Raw genomic sequence first — 14,932 nt, 5'->3', positions numbered from 1 at the left:
AAAGAAAGAAAGAAAGAAAGAAAGAAAGAAAGAAAGAAAGAAAGAAAAAGAAAGGATTAGAACTGCCCTTGCTAACATGGTCTCAATTCCTCACATTGAATTAAGTCAATATTCCAAAATTCATTATGATTATAACCATCTATTATGCTTTCACTGATCCTTCATGGATAAATTTCCCACTACTCACAAAAGTCTCAACTGCCTGGATAAAGGGTTTATACTCTCCTTGCTGAATTACTATGACTAGGCTAATTGGAACTGCAATATTGTCTTGAGTCACATTTACCCTATGGAGCCCTCAAAGTCATTAGTCAAAGTCACATCATGGGACAGAGAAGATGCAGTAAATGTGAACAAAGGTGAGGCACACACAAAAACAGAGCCTGCTTGTGAAGCCAAGGAATCCAGAGTTTTGTGAATGTATAGCTAGATACTTCAATTAGAGAGTTAGAATCTAAAAGATATTTTTTATAGGCATCATTGGGCTGAATTCAAAAAATTGAGATTCAATAGGAATAAATTTGATGTCTTACACTGGGTTAGAAAAGAAAACTAACTTCAGAAGTATAGTACGTGGTAAGTAAAAGTAGATAGTAATTTATCTGAAAAAGACCTGGGAGTTTTAGTGAATTGCAAGCTCAGTATTAATCAATAGTGTGATATGCTGGTCAAAAAAGCAATTGAAATCTTAGGTTAGCTTAAGAAAGGTGAGTAAAGAGACAATAACCCCATTGCATACTGCTTTGTTTAGACTGCATCTCAACTCTTGTGTTCAGTGCTCACTATTGCATATTTTATGAAAGGAAAGAAGGGTGTGGAAGGAAAGAAGGATATGGAAGAAAGAAAGAAAGAAGATAGAAGTGTAGGTAGAAGGAAGTGGTTGTGTTTAGTCTGGAGAAGAGAAAACTTAGGTGGGGCATATAAAAGCTGCCTTTGATTATTTAAAAATCTTTAGTTGCATGGAAAAGGGTTTTGATTTGTTCTCTTTGGCCCTGAAAAGTAAAATCAGGAGTAATGATAGAAGTTAAGAGAATTTGAGGTTGGAGGTAAAAAATAATCTTCCTAAAAATGAAGAATGCACTGCATTGGATGGTAGCAGGTCTCCTAATATTTGTTAATACTAACAAGGGAAATTCTAGCTTAGAATTGGATGGTGGTACATACCAAAGAGGGCATGCCAATGAAATAGCTGCCTGTTATAATCATTTAAAATGATAGCTTTCTCCCCAGAAAGCACAAAAGGAAAACTCAGAAATTAATTGATGCAATGCATACTACAAGTGAATCATTGGAGTAGGTATCAAGATTGTGTTCAAGCAAGTTCTGACATCTCATGTTTTAACAGACCTTAGGAAGACATGAGTCTCAAGCACTTACTAGCTGTGTGATCCTAGGCAAGTCACTTAACCTTTCTCAGCCTCAGTTTCCTCATCTGTAAAATGGAAATAGTAATAATAGCATCTACCACGCAAGGTTGTTGTGAGGATCAAATGAGATCATATGCAATATAGTCAGCAAAGTTTAAAATTCTGTATAAATTCTATTTATTAGGAACACCTGGCCATGTCATTGTCCTACTCAAAAATATTGTCTCACTGTTGATTCTAGGATAAAATGCAAACTCCTTACCCTGATATTTAAAGTCCTGCCCAACATCACTCTCAGCTACCTTCCTAGTCTTATTTTATATTCCTCCCCTTTAGATAGTATCCCTTTGAGTCTAATTAGACTACTAGCTATTGCCCATATGTGAAACTCAATCTCCTTCCCCTATGCTTTTACAAAGGCTGCCCTCTACTCCATGTCTAGAATGCACTCCCTTCTGCCCTTCATTTAAGAAAATCTCAATGATTTCTCCTCTTGTCTCTCTCCCTGATTTTTTGGAATTCAAAACTGTGTCTTCTATTCTTTTTTTTTTTGTGAGGCAATCGGGGTTAAGTGACTTGCCCAAGGTCACACAGCTAGTACATGTCAAGTGTTTGGTCTAAGGCCGGATTTGAACTCAGGTCCTCCTGACTTCAGGGCCGGCGCTCTATCCACTGCACCACCTAGCTGCCCCTATGTCTTCTATTCTTCTGGCTCATCTTGAAATTTCCTGCAGTACTTCAGTCGTCCTGGTCCTAAAATAATCTACTATCCCTGTGATCTGCTCACCCTGGAATATTCCTCTATAAGGCCTTTCTCTTATTGGTACATCCTTCTGGAGCCTCCACTTGGTAGAATGGCCTGGGTTATACTGCCTTCATCCTCTTTCCAGACTTGTTCCTAACTTTCTGAACTTCAAAACTAAGGGATGGTTGCCTTCCTTCTCCCTGACCACTGTTCCATTCTTCTCAGCTCCCTTTTGTGAGTGGTAAGCTCTGTAAGGCCAGCAGCTGTCTTTCTTTTTGTTTTTTTTTCTATCCCCTACACTCGGTGCATTGCTTCAGCACTCAGTAAGTACATATTAAGTGCTTGTTTCCTTCCTTACTATTTTTAAGCTTCCTTCAAAGGACAGTTTAGCACTGCATCCCATACAACGTCTTTTCTGACCACATTTGAGAGGTAAGGAGACAGTGCTTCAGACAGCTTGCTCATGCAGCTTGGGATTTTCACTCAGGTGTTCCTGACTTCAAGTCTAGCATGCTCTGGAATGCTGTGAACATTGTCTTATGAAATATTCTTCCATCTCAAGCTGAATCTTCCCTCAAGAATTCTCTCTTTAGAAGCTATGAACTTTAGCAAGGATTTAAAAAAGCATGAGGATATCAGTCAAAATCATTTTCTATCTTTAAACCCACACATTAACCTTGTTAGTTTGATTCAGTTGCTTGGAATCAAAGGGAATAGTCCATGTAGGGTACTGAGGTTGTTGGTGTTATGAAGCGATGAGGAAAAAGGAGAGAAATAAAAAGTCTTAAGAAGCAAAACTTCCCCACTCCTATCCCCCCAAAAATATCAATATGCTTAGCCATTAACACCTCACATTCAAGTAGTTCATGGACATTTTGAATTGTTTTGTTTTGTTTTTGTTTTTAATCTCACCATCTTTGTTGCTTATACAATATAGCTCTATCACCCAAACATTTTTTGCTATCGAAAGCCTATTAAGGGGCAAGTGTGACACATTTCATTTCAAAATTAATACCATCGCCATCCCCAAGTGTGGATGCTTACCATTGTCAGTGTAATGTTTAAAACAAAATTGATCTTTCTGCACAGTTCAAAATGTAAATGATTTTATATGAGATCTGTGCATAAAAGGCACAAAAATAAAGGTGGAAATTTGCTGCTGATTGTTGATTAGAAACAGATGGGAGACTTTAGGCAAGTCACTCTTCATTCGCTAATAATACTAATAGTTAATGCTGCCTAACATTTATAAAGAGCTTACTACGTGCCAGGCACCATGCTAAGTACTTTGCTTTTATTATCTCATTTGATTCTCACAATTACCCAGGGAGGTAGGTGTCATTATTATCCCATTTTACAGAAGAGGAAACTATGGTTAAGTGCTTGTCCAGGGTCACACAGCTAGTAATGTCTGAGTTTGGATTTGAACTGAGGGCTTCCTGTCTCCAAGCCTGACTCTCAAACCACTTTACCACCTGGCTGCCTGGATTTCTTCTTTTATATAATAAAGTGGAATAGAAAGACCTCTAGGGTCCCTCCTAGTTTTAAAATAGTACTATAAAGCTAAACATGAGGCAAAGTTACTTGTTAAGATGATCAGAAGAATGCTTGAATAACATATTTGGTCAAATTTGTGTATTTGCGTAAAAATGTAAGTGCAATTAGGGGCAGCTAGGTGGTGCAGTGGATAGAGGGCAAGCCTTGGAGTCAGGAGGACCTGAGTTCAAATCTAGTCTCAAACACTTACTAGATGATTGAGCCTGGACAAGTTATTTAGCTCTGTTTGCCTCAGTTTCCTTGTATGTAAAGTGAACTGGAGAAAGAAACTGCAAAGCACTCCAGTACCTTTGTCGAGAAAACCCCAAATGGAGTAACAAAGAGTCAAACGTGACTGTAATGATGAAAAAATACCAAAAATAAGTACAATTGCTAAACTTGGTCAAACTCTTATTTTTTTTAATCGAGAATCATCTAAGCCTTAGGGATTCAATTTATCTATGCATAGTATAGCATGACTTTTTAGTTCTAAGCAAAATATTATAAAAGACTGAATAAGAAAGGCTCAAGATGTTTCTTAAACATCAAAAAGCCCTTTAAACAACGTTTTTGAAAAGTTAAATACAAATTAATTTGAAACAGTGTACAATTATCTCCTTAAAAACCACACAAGTCAAAAATGAATAAAAAGGTACTGGTCAAAAAAAAAAGTATATAAGAAGCCAATTTAGACAAGAATGTGCATTTGAATGGAGAGAGATTGGGGGCACCATTGGCATGCATGTATTTTGATGAATGATTTGCAGGTTCTTCTTCTGAAAATTTCCCTTCCCATGTCAACATTACCATTTTTTTTGAAGTTTTAACATTTCAGCTCATGGGCAAATATACTTATTAGGCATAGGAATATGTCAAGGTCTTTCCTGTAGAGGAAAAAAAAATCCCCTGTTAATAAAACTTGCTTGTGTCTCTTTTTTTTCACCTTTGATGGCTATTACTTCTGCAAAGGAAAGCATTCCTTGTAATGAATTAAATATCAAAATGATGTCATAGCCTAAGCTTGTGCAGAAGAAGATCACAAGTAGTAACCCTCCTGGTTGATACAAAATGTAATGTCCCAGAGGTTGGAACTTCAGTTCTCTTTCAGGGTGACACTTAGCAAACCAGAAAGCAGCCTGAAGGACAGGAGAAAAGGGACTGAAAGAGAGAATTTTAAAGAACATGAACTGTTAAAATATGTTCAAGATTGCCTTAGCTGGGTGAAGATCTATGCATTTGTACCAGCTGGCCCCCATGTCTGCGATGCTTTTGTGTCACGTCCCTGTAATGCACAGAATTCTTAGCATCCTTCAAAGCTCTGCACAGGTGCCATCCCCTACATAAGTCCTTTCCTGATGCTCTTAGAGCAGAGGTGGGGAACCTATGGCCTTGAGACCACATGCAGCTTTCTAGGTCCTCAAGTGTGGCCCTTTGGCTGATTCCAAACATGCTTTTATTAAGGGCCTTTTATTATGGGGATTTGTTCTGTGAAATTTGGATTCAGTCAAAGGGCCACATACTTGAGTACCTAGAGGGCTGAATGTGGTCTCGAGGCCAAAGATTCCCCGCCCCTGCCCTAGAGATTCCTATTTAAAATTACTTTGGATTGCATATAAATGCATATGCATCAATTGCATGGTGTAAACCTTATATTTTCATGCTATTTCCCTGTTGTATTCTCCTAGCATCTCCCCCACCCCATGCAAGTTGCACTTCTGACTCTCCAAATTTTCTCTACCACACCCCAGAAACCTTTTAATCCTGGAATTTCACTGTACCCCTGTACTTCTCATACTGCAAGTGCCTTTTGCCCCTTTCTTTTCTTCCTCTGATTGACTGGTTGCTACCAGAACCTCCATATTAAGGAAAACACCAAGGCAAGCCTTGTCTTCATTCCTTTCCAGGCCACCTTCCTAACTTTCTGTACTTTCTCTATCATGTTCTAGCAAGGAAACTCTACCTGCACTAACCCCAAGTTTTCAGTTCCCTGTCATGTATATTGGCTTTCCCTGTTAGAATATAAGCTTTTACTTCTATTTGTATTGTCAGTTTAGTACAGTGCCTGGTACATAGTGCTTAATAAATGTTTGTTGATTTTATTTGACTATAAGCAAGGAATCTTTTTTGTTATTTTGTACTCAAATTCCTAGCATCTTGAACACTTGCTAATCCCATTGAATTAGTTATGTTAAGCATAAGAAGGGAGAGTGCTACTATATGGTATAAGTGGAATAGCACTAATAATGAACTCTGATAAGAACAATGAACTATCCAACCAATGTTGCTTAAGTTTTCTTAAGAGAATGACCTTTGAACTGGGAAGAAATAAAACAAAAAAAAATTAACAATGAGTTGAAAATCAAAACAAATGAGAAAATGATCACATGGAATCTAGCTCCCATTAGTGAATTCAAGTCACCCAGCTGTAGGTAAATATAACACAGGCTACAAGAACCGACATATAGTTGCTGAGCTGATGTCAATGACCTTTGAACAATCAGATGCTGCTAGATGGGAGGAGAGGAAAGGTTGTTCCATTTTTTTTTAAAGGTAACAAGGTGAAATCTGGGAACTCTGAACTAGTGAACCTAACCACCCCTTGGAATATTTCCAGAACATATTCTTAAGGGGATGTTTAATGAGCACCTAGAAATAGAAGTTGTGATCAGTAAAACCCAGAAGGACTTCAACAAGCTAGGTACCAACTGACTAACCTCTTCCTTCCTTCCTTTCTTCCTTCTTTCTTTTCTTCTTTCCTTACTTCCTTCATTTCTTTCTTCTTTCCTTCTTTCCTTCCTTCCTTCCTTTCTTCTTTCTTTCTTTCTTTCTTTCTTTCTTTCTTTCTTTCTTTCTTTCTTTCTTTCTTTTTTGATAGGGCAAAGTTCCTGCTATACTCTACCCTGATCAGATTAATAATAATAATATCTACTTGTATTTATATAATATATTAAAGTTGGCGAATCACTTGATAAATATTATTTCATTTGATGCTTATAATAAATTTGTAAGGCAGGTGCTTTTATTTTCCCTATATTCCATAGGAGGAAACTGAGGCACAAAAGCAGTTAAATGACTTGCCTAGGTTAACGCAGCCAGTAAAAATTTAAAGTCAAATTTGAACTCAGGTCTTTCTGACTCCAAATCCAACATTCTGTCCACTGTGCCACTTACTTGCCCATATCTGTTGACATATAGGGAATGTACTTTAAGAAAGGCCTAAAGGATGCATGAGGAGAAGGTAACAAGATTGGTGAGAAGAATGTAGCGTATGCCAAATGAGGATGGGTTGAAGAAACTAGACATTTTTACTGAGAAAAGAAAGACTTGGTGAGATGGGAGAGAAAGTAATATTTCAGTATTCAAAGGACAGAAGAAGCATTAGACTTGTCCTGTGGTATCTTTCTCTGCAGGGAAGCACTGCAGAACTGGATGACAGTGATCACGATGACGATAACTAGCATTTCTATGCTGCTTTAAAGCATCTTACATATTTTATCTCTTGTGATCCTCACAGCAACTTGGGAAGTGGGTGCTATTATTTTCCCCATTTTGTAGATGAGGAAATTGAGTTACATAAAAGTCAACTGACTTGTCCAGAATCATTTATCTATTATCTGAGGTGGGATTTGAACTGAGGTCTTCCTGACTTAAAGGCCAGTGCTCTGTGCTACAGAATATTGTCTCCATACTATTGGCCAATGAACTTGATTGTGATTCCAGGCAAAATTCTTCAATGTATTATTATAGAGATTGCTTAGCAAATGTGGATCACAAGGAAATAGCTTTGCTTTATCAAGACTGGGCCACAACAAAATAACTCCAGTTCTACTTTTTATAAGGTTTATATATGGCTAGAGCAGAGGAATCCCATGTAGCTCACTTACATTTCAGTGAAATCATTTGACGAAGTCTCTTATGCTATTCCTGTGGACAAAATATAAAGATATAAGCTAGACAATTGCATCATTAGGTAAATATCAGGTCAAATAGTCTTACTGAAAGAATAGTCATTAATGCTTAGTGTTAAATTGGAGGGAGGTCTTCAGGTGAATGCCCCAGGGATGGGTCTTTGAATCTGTGCTTCTCTGTTTTTAGTTTGCTTGTTTGTTTTTCTTTAAAAAAAGAAATCAATGCCTTAGATAACATAGCACCCTTTAAAAAGGTCAAAAGGCTAGGAGGGATAGTTAACATACTCACTGACAATCTCAGGTTTAAAAAAGACATTGAAAGTCTAGAGCATTGTACTAAATCTAAAAAGATGAAATTTAGGGGCAGCTAGGTGGTACAGTGGATAGAGCACCAGCCCTGGAATCAAGAGGACCTGAGTTCAAATCTGATCTCAGACTAAACACTTGACACTAGCTGTGTGACCCTGGGCGAGTCACTTAACCCCAATTGCCTTGAAAAAAAAGATGAAATTTTATAGGGATAAATGTAAACTCTTACAGTTGGGTTCAAAAAATAAACTTCAGAAGTACAATATAAAGAAGGCATGGCTAGACTACAATTTATCTGAAGAAAGATCTGAGGGTCTTAATGGACTGCAAGCTCAACATATGTCAACATCATAATATAGAAGTCAAGGAAGCTAATGAAACCTCAAGGCTTCCTTAGGAGAGGCAAGAGTTCATGACAAAGGAAATAATGTCTTGTAATGCTTTGCCTTGGATGAAAGTACATCTGCATTATCATGTTCACTACTGGACACTACATTTGGAGATTGGTAAGCTAAAATATATCTGAAGAAAAAAGTCGGGGTGCGTGAAGGGCCCCATGATCATTCCCTATGAATCTGAGAATTTGAAAGTTGGAAGGGACCTCAGCAGCTGCCTAGTCTAGCCCCCAAAAACCCCTACCCAAAACAAGTGAAAAGCACTCAAGGCCCAGTTGCTACCTCTGCTACCCAAACCAGATTAAAATATAATTGAGAATTATTTAATAAAAGAAGTCAGAATATAATATTCCATAGATAATGTTAATCTGTGGTTTTCTAAGTCAATTTGTGACTGGTAGGGATCCACTTCTATTTGTTGCCCCTGCTCTAACCTGCCTGAGGACCTCCAGTGAAAAGGAAGGCCTTACTTTATGAGGCAGCTCATTATACTTATTGTTACCAAGGTTTTTTGTCTTTTTTTCTTGACAACAAGCACTTGATTATGCCTTGTATGGGTCAAGCAGAAAAAGTCTGATCTTCTCAAGACAGCCCTTCAAATATTTGAAGAAAGCTTTTATGCCCACTACTCCCTAGTTCCTGTAATCAATTCCTTTCTGGCAAAAATAAATTCATTGAAAAATATTTACTAAGCACTTACTATATGCTGGGCAATGTAATAAGTATTGGGAATTCACATAAAAAGGGAAGCTAATCCCTGCCCCCAAAGAATTTATATTCATGGTGGGGGACAAAACATTTAAGGGAGTGATAGTCAGGAAAGGGAATTGTGGTATTGTGAATCCCAGGGACAGTGAGTTGATACTGAAGGAAGAAAAATGGCAGGTTCTTTCCAGAAGCAGTGGGACTATTGATGTGGTTACTGCCCCTAGAGCAGAAGCTAGAATATTTGGGTGGAGGGCGTTTTAAAAGACAGTCTGGGCAGATAGTTGGATATGATGTGAAGCTTGGTCTGGATGGGGGCTAGCGACATGTAGTAGACTAGGTAAGTTTGCATTCATCTGTCAAGATAGCTCAGCTCCAGAACAAGATTGCCAAATCTGAGTAGGCTTATAATATCATCTTTTAATAGATCTATGATCTCATCAATGCATCTAGTTCCTCCAATAATTCAGCTCAAAACCCATCCTTAAAGTATAAGTTTTGTCCATGATCTCCAATATATCCGCCATGTAGGGTCTAGTCAACATTCTAGAGTAAAAACCTGGGGTCAACAGGTCTATGACTTTGATTGGGGGAAAAGCCCACTCCTTTAGTTTTACTAACCTGTAACTGAAATTTATTACTTCATTCAATTATTTAAAAAAAATGTTATGAGGACAGGTCCACAGGCTTCACCAGACTGCCCTAGGAGTCCAGAACACACACAAAAAAGATTATAAACACCTGTTCCAAAGTCCTTTTCCCAGGGCTCTTTATATTTCTAAGGTAGCACCACAGTTTGGGGATGTTTCTTTCCAACTTATCACTCCGTTTTCCTGCATATCTGATTCAATTATTTTCCAATCATACATTTCTTGCATTCCTTAGGCTAGCTCTTCCATAGAGATCACTGTTGGTGATACTATACAGCCAACTTACTGCCCATTGCATGCCTCTCCAATTCCCTTTGACTCACCTGAATGTGGGTGCTTTAGAATTTATGATGCTGGCAATACAAATAGAAACATAAAGCAGTATGTGCTCTTAAGGATCTCACATTCTAATTGGAGAAGGCAACATTTGTAGGATAGTTAAGCTGCAGGAAAGATGGCAAGGCCCATAGGTTTGGAAGGTGCAGCTACAGGGCCCAGCACATTGTCCATTTTATACTTCTTGTCTTAAAGCACAGGACACGGAAATCCATAATAGGGTTCTAGCTTACTTATAACCAAACACAATTCTTTACATGCTGTTAATAGGCTCCAAAGTAGAAAATCAGTTGGCATCAGCTTTCTAAAGGCACCAAGATTGAGACAAGGCTTAGAAGAACAAAGATCCAGATGGAGGATAGAGCTGGAGCCAGAGGCAAGATACAAAAACTAGGGATTGCAGCTGTTGTTTGGCAATCTTCCTTCCCACTAATTATTTCCACTTGGGGATTATCCTCTCAGCTAATCTCTGTGGTTTTCATGGACAGAGAAGCAAGAAGCCACTGCATGGTTATCATGGGATCCACTGGTTGTTTGGCAGAGATATTAATGCCTTTGTAGGGAAGGGAAAAAATGATAAGTTCATACCACAACAGATGAGTGTCAGTATTGGTAAGTACACTTAGCACTTTGGGGTATAGGTGGGAAAATAGCACTTGCAACTCTACTGGAAAGCTCACTCTGGTTACTAATAGGTATCATTATTGCCCCTAGTCTTGAAACAGAAGGCAGAATAAGGATAGGAACCCAAGAGCCTTAGACCAACAGGTAGTGATTTACAGGTCTGGAGAATGCATCTAAAAAGTGAACCTAGAGTGTGCATGGCCCTGATTGTAGCTGGTTTTGATTCCTATTTACAAGATGTATTAAACTCTCTTCTGCACTGCCCCCTCCCCCTCAATCTTACATTTGTTGGTACTTTAACTGTCCCAAACTCAGATGAACCTCAGAGGCTTGACAGATGAGACCCATGTCAGGAATGAAGGAAGAGGTCCCTTTTAGAATAATAATACAAGATGATATAGGAAATATGATGCAGTAAGAGTAGAGTAAACCTGACTAAAGATAAGCTATTTGACAACACACAGCATGATTCTCTGTTGAATTTAACAAGCTATATACAATAGAGATTTGTGTTTTCATGCACAATCTTTTTCTGTTCTACTATCTATGAAAATATTCATTTTATTTGCTTCTAAGTTGAGAACAAAACAAAAGGAAAGGCAAGACATGGCATGAATGTTTTATTTTTTTTTCTTTTTTAAGGAACTGAAATGATGGATATATAAGCTTAGGAGATTTCCTTTTCCTGGCACCATTACCAATCTCACGTCTGTCAATAGACCAGGCAGATGGATTTCCATAGTGTGTGTAGATGGTTGTCATTTTGTCATTTTCCATTCTATCACACATGTTGCCCCTCTTCTCTCTCAACAAATTCAAGGCAGAGAATAAATGAATGATTGCATTGCCCTTAGAAAAGTTGCTAACCTCTCAGTTAAATGAATGAGATCTATTCCAGAGAGGAGAAAGATGAAGGGACATTTAACAATGGTCTCATGAGGGACACAGAGAATTCTGACCAGATTTCCTCCATCTCATAAAGGCAATGTGATTTAATTATTAGTGCCTTGGACTTGAGAGTCAGGTAGACTTTGATTCAAATCTCACTCGCAAGTTTTGTGACATTGAACCAAGCACCTAACCTCTCTGGGCCTCAGTTTCCTTATCTGTAAGGTGAGAGGATTGACCTTGACCTCTATGGCCCCTTTAGGCTTTAAGTCTATAATCCTATCATGAAATGATGTCCTAAAAAAATAGCATCAAAGTCCAGAAATAAGAATTTCTATAATCAAACAAGCCATTCCACCCAACCATTGTCTTCGTTGCCAGTCAGTACTATGGGTAAATGTCCAATACTAAAAATGTGATTGACAGAAGGTCTGGTTTTAATCATAGCTTGGCTACTGCGTGACCTGGGCAAAATATTTAAACTCTCCGTATTCAATTAAGGGATTGGAATAGATATATTTGGAGTTACCTTTCCATTATTACAGATTCATACATCTATAGCTGAAAGAAACCTTACAGACCATCTACCCTAACCCACTCATTTTACAGGTTTCCTCATGAGACACCAGAGACCCAATGATATCACGTGACTTGCCCAAGTTCACCCAGAGCGTAAGAGTTGAGATTTGAACATATGTCCTCTCACTCCAAAGCCAGATCTGTTTGCATTGTTTCAAACTGCCTCTTATATGTCATGACTTTGATAAAATATATTTCTAAACTGGACAGTTGTGCACTCAAATATTTTCCTTTGATTTATTCAAGGACCAAGAACTTTAAAAAATGATAATGATAGGATGATAATAATAATAATAATAATAATAATAATGATAATAATAATAATAATACATAGCACTTTGAGGTTTCTTTAAATATATTAGCTCATTTGGTCCTCCCAGCAACCCTGTAAAGTGGGTGCCATTATTATCCCAGGATTACAGATAAGGAAATAGATTGAAAGAAGTTATATCTAATAGCTAATAACAGCTAGCATTTATTAAAAAAAAAACTTAAAAGTTTTCAATGATTGTCTCATTTTATCCTCAAAACAATCCTAGGAGGTAAGTATTCTTATCCCATGTTTATAGGTGTGGAAATCAAGACTGAAAGAGATTATAGCCAATAATAGCTTGCATTTATATGAGACTTTAATATTTGCATAGCACTTTGCAAATATTATCTCATTTTACTCTCCTAACAACCCTGAGAGGTAGGTGCTATTATCATCCCCACTTAATAGATCAGTAAACTGAGATAAATAGAAGTTAAGTGACTACACAGAGTCTAAGTGTCTGAGACTAGATTTGAACTCAGATGTTCCTGACTCCAGTTTCAATACTCTATCTACTGTACCACCAAGCTGCCCCCAAAGTCATTTTAAAATGTACCTCTATCACACCAAGTCTCTCGCCAGAGCCACTAGGCTGGGCTACAGAATGAGGACAATAATTGGCAAACTTTCAGTTCGGGTCACTGAATTGTGATCTGAATAATCACTGAATCTTTACTGCCCAGGACCAAAGTTTCTTTAAAGAGCTTGTTGCCAACACCTTGAAACAGAGAGGTCGTCTTATCTATGGTGGGACATTCCTGACAGCTAGGTGTTTGGAGTGTCACAAGACAGCATTAACATCAGAGAAATCTGGATCACCAGAGACTGGAGCCAAGGAATAGGAGTAGGAGGAACAGAATGACCTTTGACTCTTGGGGCAGGGATGATAACACTTGACAAAATATAAGCCATATCTATGATGTGCTAGGAGAGACAGGTAGTATTTCTTAAGCTCTCCTCTACTTAATCTAAAAAATTAAAAAAAAAGTTGTAAAAAAAAAATCTGAATATGGTTGTCTCCTGCTCTATTCAGAGCAGGCAAGCATGAAAGAAAGAATACAGTGGATTTAACACAGGAACAGCAAAGAATAAAAATGAGTTTGCCATTGTCACAGGGTACTCTAAAACAAAGTGGGCTCCTGCAGAAAGAGAAGGCCGTGGAATCTCACCCTTTTAGACAATAACAGCCCTGATCACTTTGACAATACCCCTCATGAGTTTATAGAAAAAAAAAGCTGCCTGAGCAGAGATTGGGCTTTTGATGCTCTCAACTCTATTGTTTCCTGGGAATAAAAGGAAAAAAAAATTGGACTAGGCAATGTGAATTTCCCAACTGCCCTGCAATTGGCCTGCTGCCCATGTGTTGCTGATACTTACACAATATGTTTCTGTTTAGGGAAGCAGTCTTCCAAGGCATCCACTGGGAATAACTCAGGTACCACCCCATTGATTTGGCTGGTGTTCACAGGCCTTGAAAGGAGGGAGAAACAAGTTAGTCCAAAAGATCTGTGTGAGCTAGGTGGTGGTTGTTGGCAGTAAATAAATAAATAGGTAGATAGATAGATAGATAGATAGATAGATAGATAGATAGATAAGAAGAAATAAAAAAAAATCAGCACTTTCCCTGGAGAAATAAACACACAAGGAGCCAATGAAAGGATCCAATTCTCTTTACAGAAGGCAAATTCTACTAAAGCCACAGCAACATGGCAGGCTTAGAGTTTGAATATTGATTTTTTCAGTGTGAGAATGGCAGGAGGAAAAGGAGACTACTAAAAGGACTTAAGTTAGGCTGTATCTCTTCAATTTATTTTGGGGGGTTAACAAACACCTCCAGGTAGAAGTCAATCCCATTAGATTTTCCCCATCTTTTAAACTTAATTCACCTTTACTTAACATAGCATATTTATACCAAGGGAATCCTGGGAACAGGATTAGAGTGAATTACAAATATAAAGTAATGAAAATAGTGGCCTAAGTCTTAATTTGAAATCCCTTCAATACCTCAGTGAAGAAAAGAAATTATTTTAAAACAACACTTTGTATTTATTTTTGTAGATTTGTGTTTCTTTTTACATAACCTACATTTCCCCACACATTGACCTCTCCCTTCTTCCCCTTCAGAGATCCCTTATGGGCAATGATTAGAATGTTCCATATACATGAACCACTATTTCTGCATAGGAGGAGAGATATCTTTTCCTATCTATGTTTTGAGTCCAAGCTTGGTCTTATTAATTTCACAACATTCAGTTTTGATTATTTTGTGATTGTTCCTTTTGTAATCATTGTCTATGATGTTTTACTGACTCCACATGCTTCACTTTTCATGAATTAATATGTTTTCCCATGCTTATCTCTATTCATCATGTTTGTCTTTTCTCACGGCACATTAATATTTCATTACATTCATGTACCATAATTTAATTAGCCATTCCCCAATAATGGACATTTATTTTGCTATAAGTTCTTTGCTACCACAAAAAAAGTAATGCTAAAAATAATTTATTATATAATGGAGTCTTTCTTTTTTCCAGTAATCTCCTTGGGGTACATGAATATGAGTGTAAATTCTGA

Source organism: Vombatus ursinus, unplaced genomic scaffold (genome assembly GCF_900497805.2).
Source record: "Vombatus ursinus unplaced genomic scaffold, bare-nosed wombat genome assembly UNPS02014810.1, whole genome shotgun sequence".
Taxonomy (NCBI): domain Eukaryota; kingdom Metazoa; phylum Chordata; class Mammalia; order Diprotodontia; family Vombatidae; genus Vombatus; species Vombatus ursinus.
Note: the sequence above shows the minus strand (reverse complement) of the source record.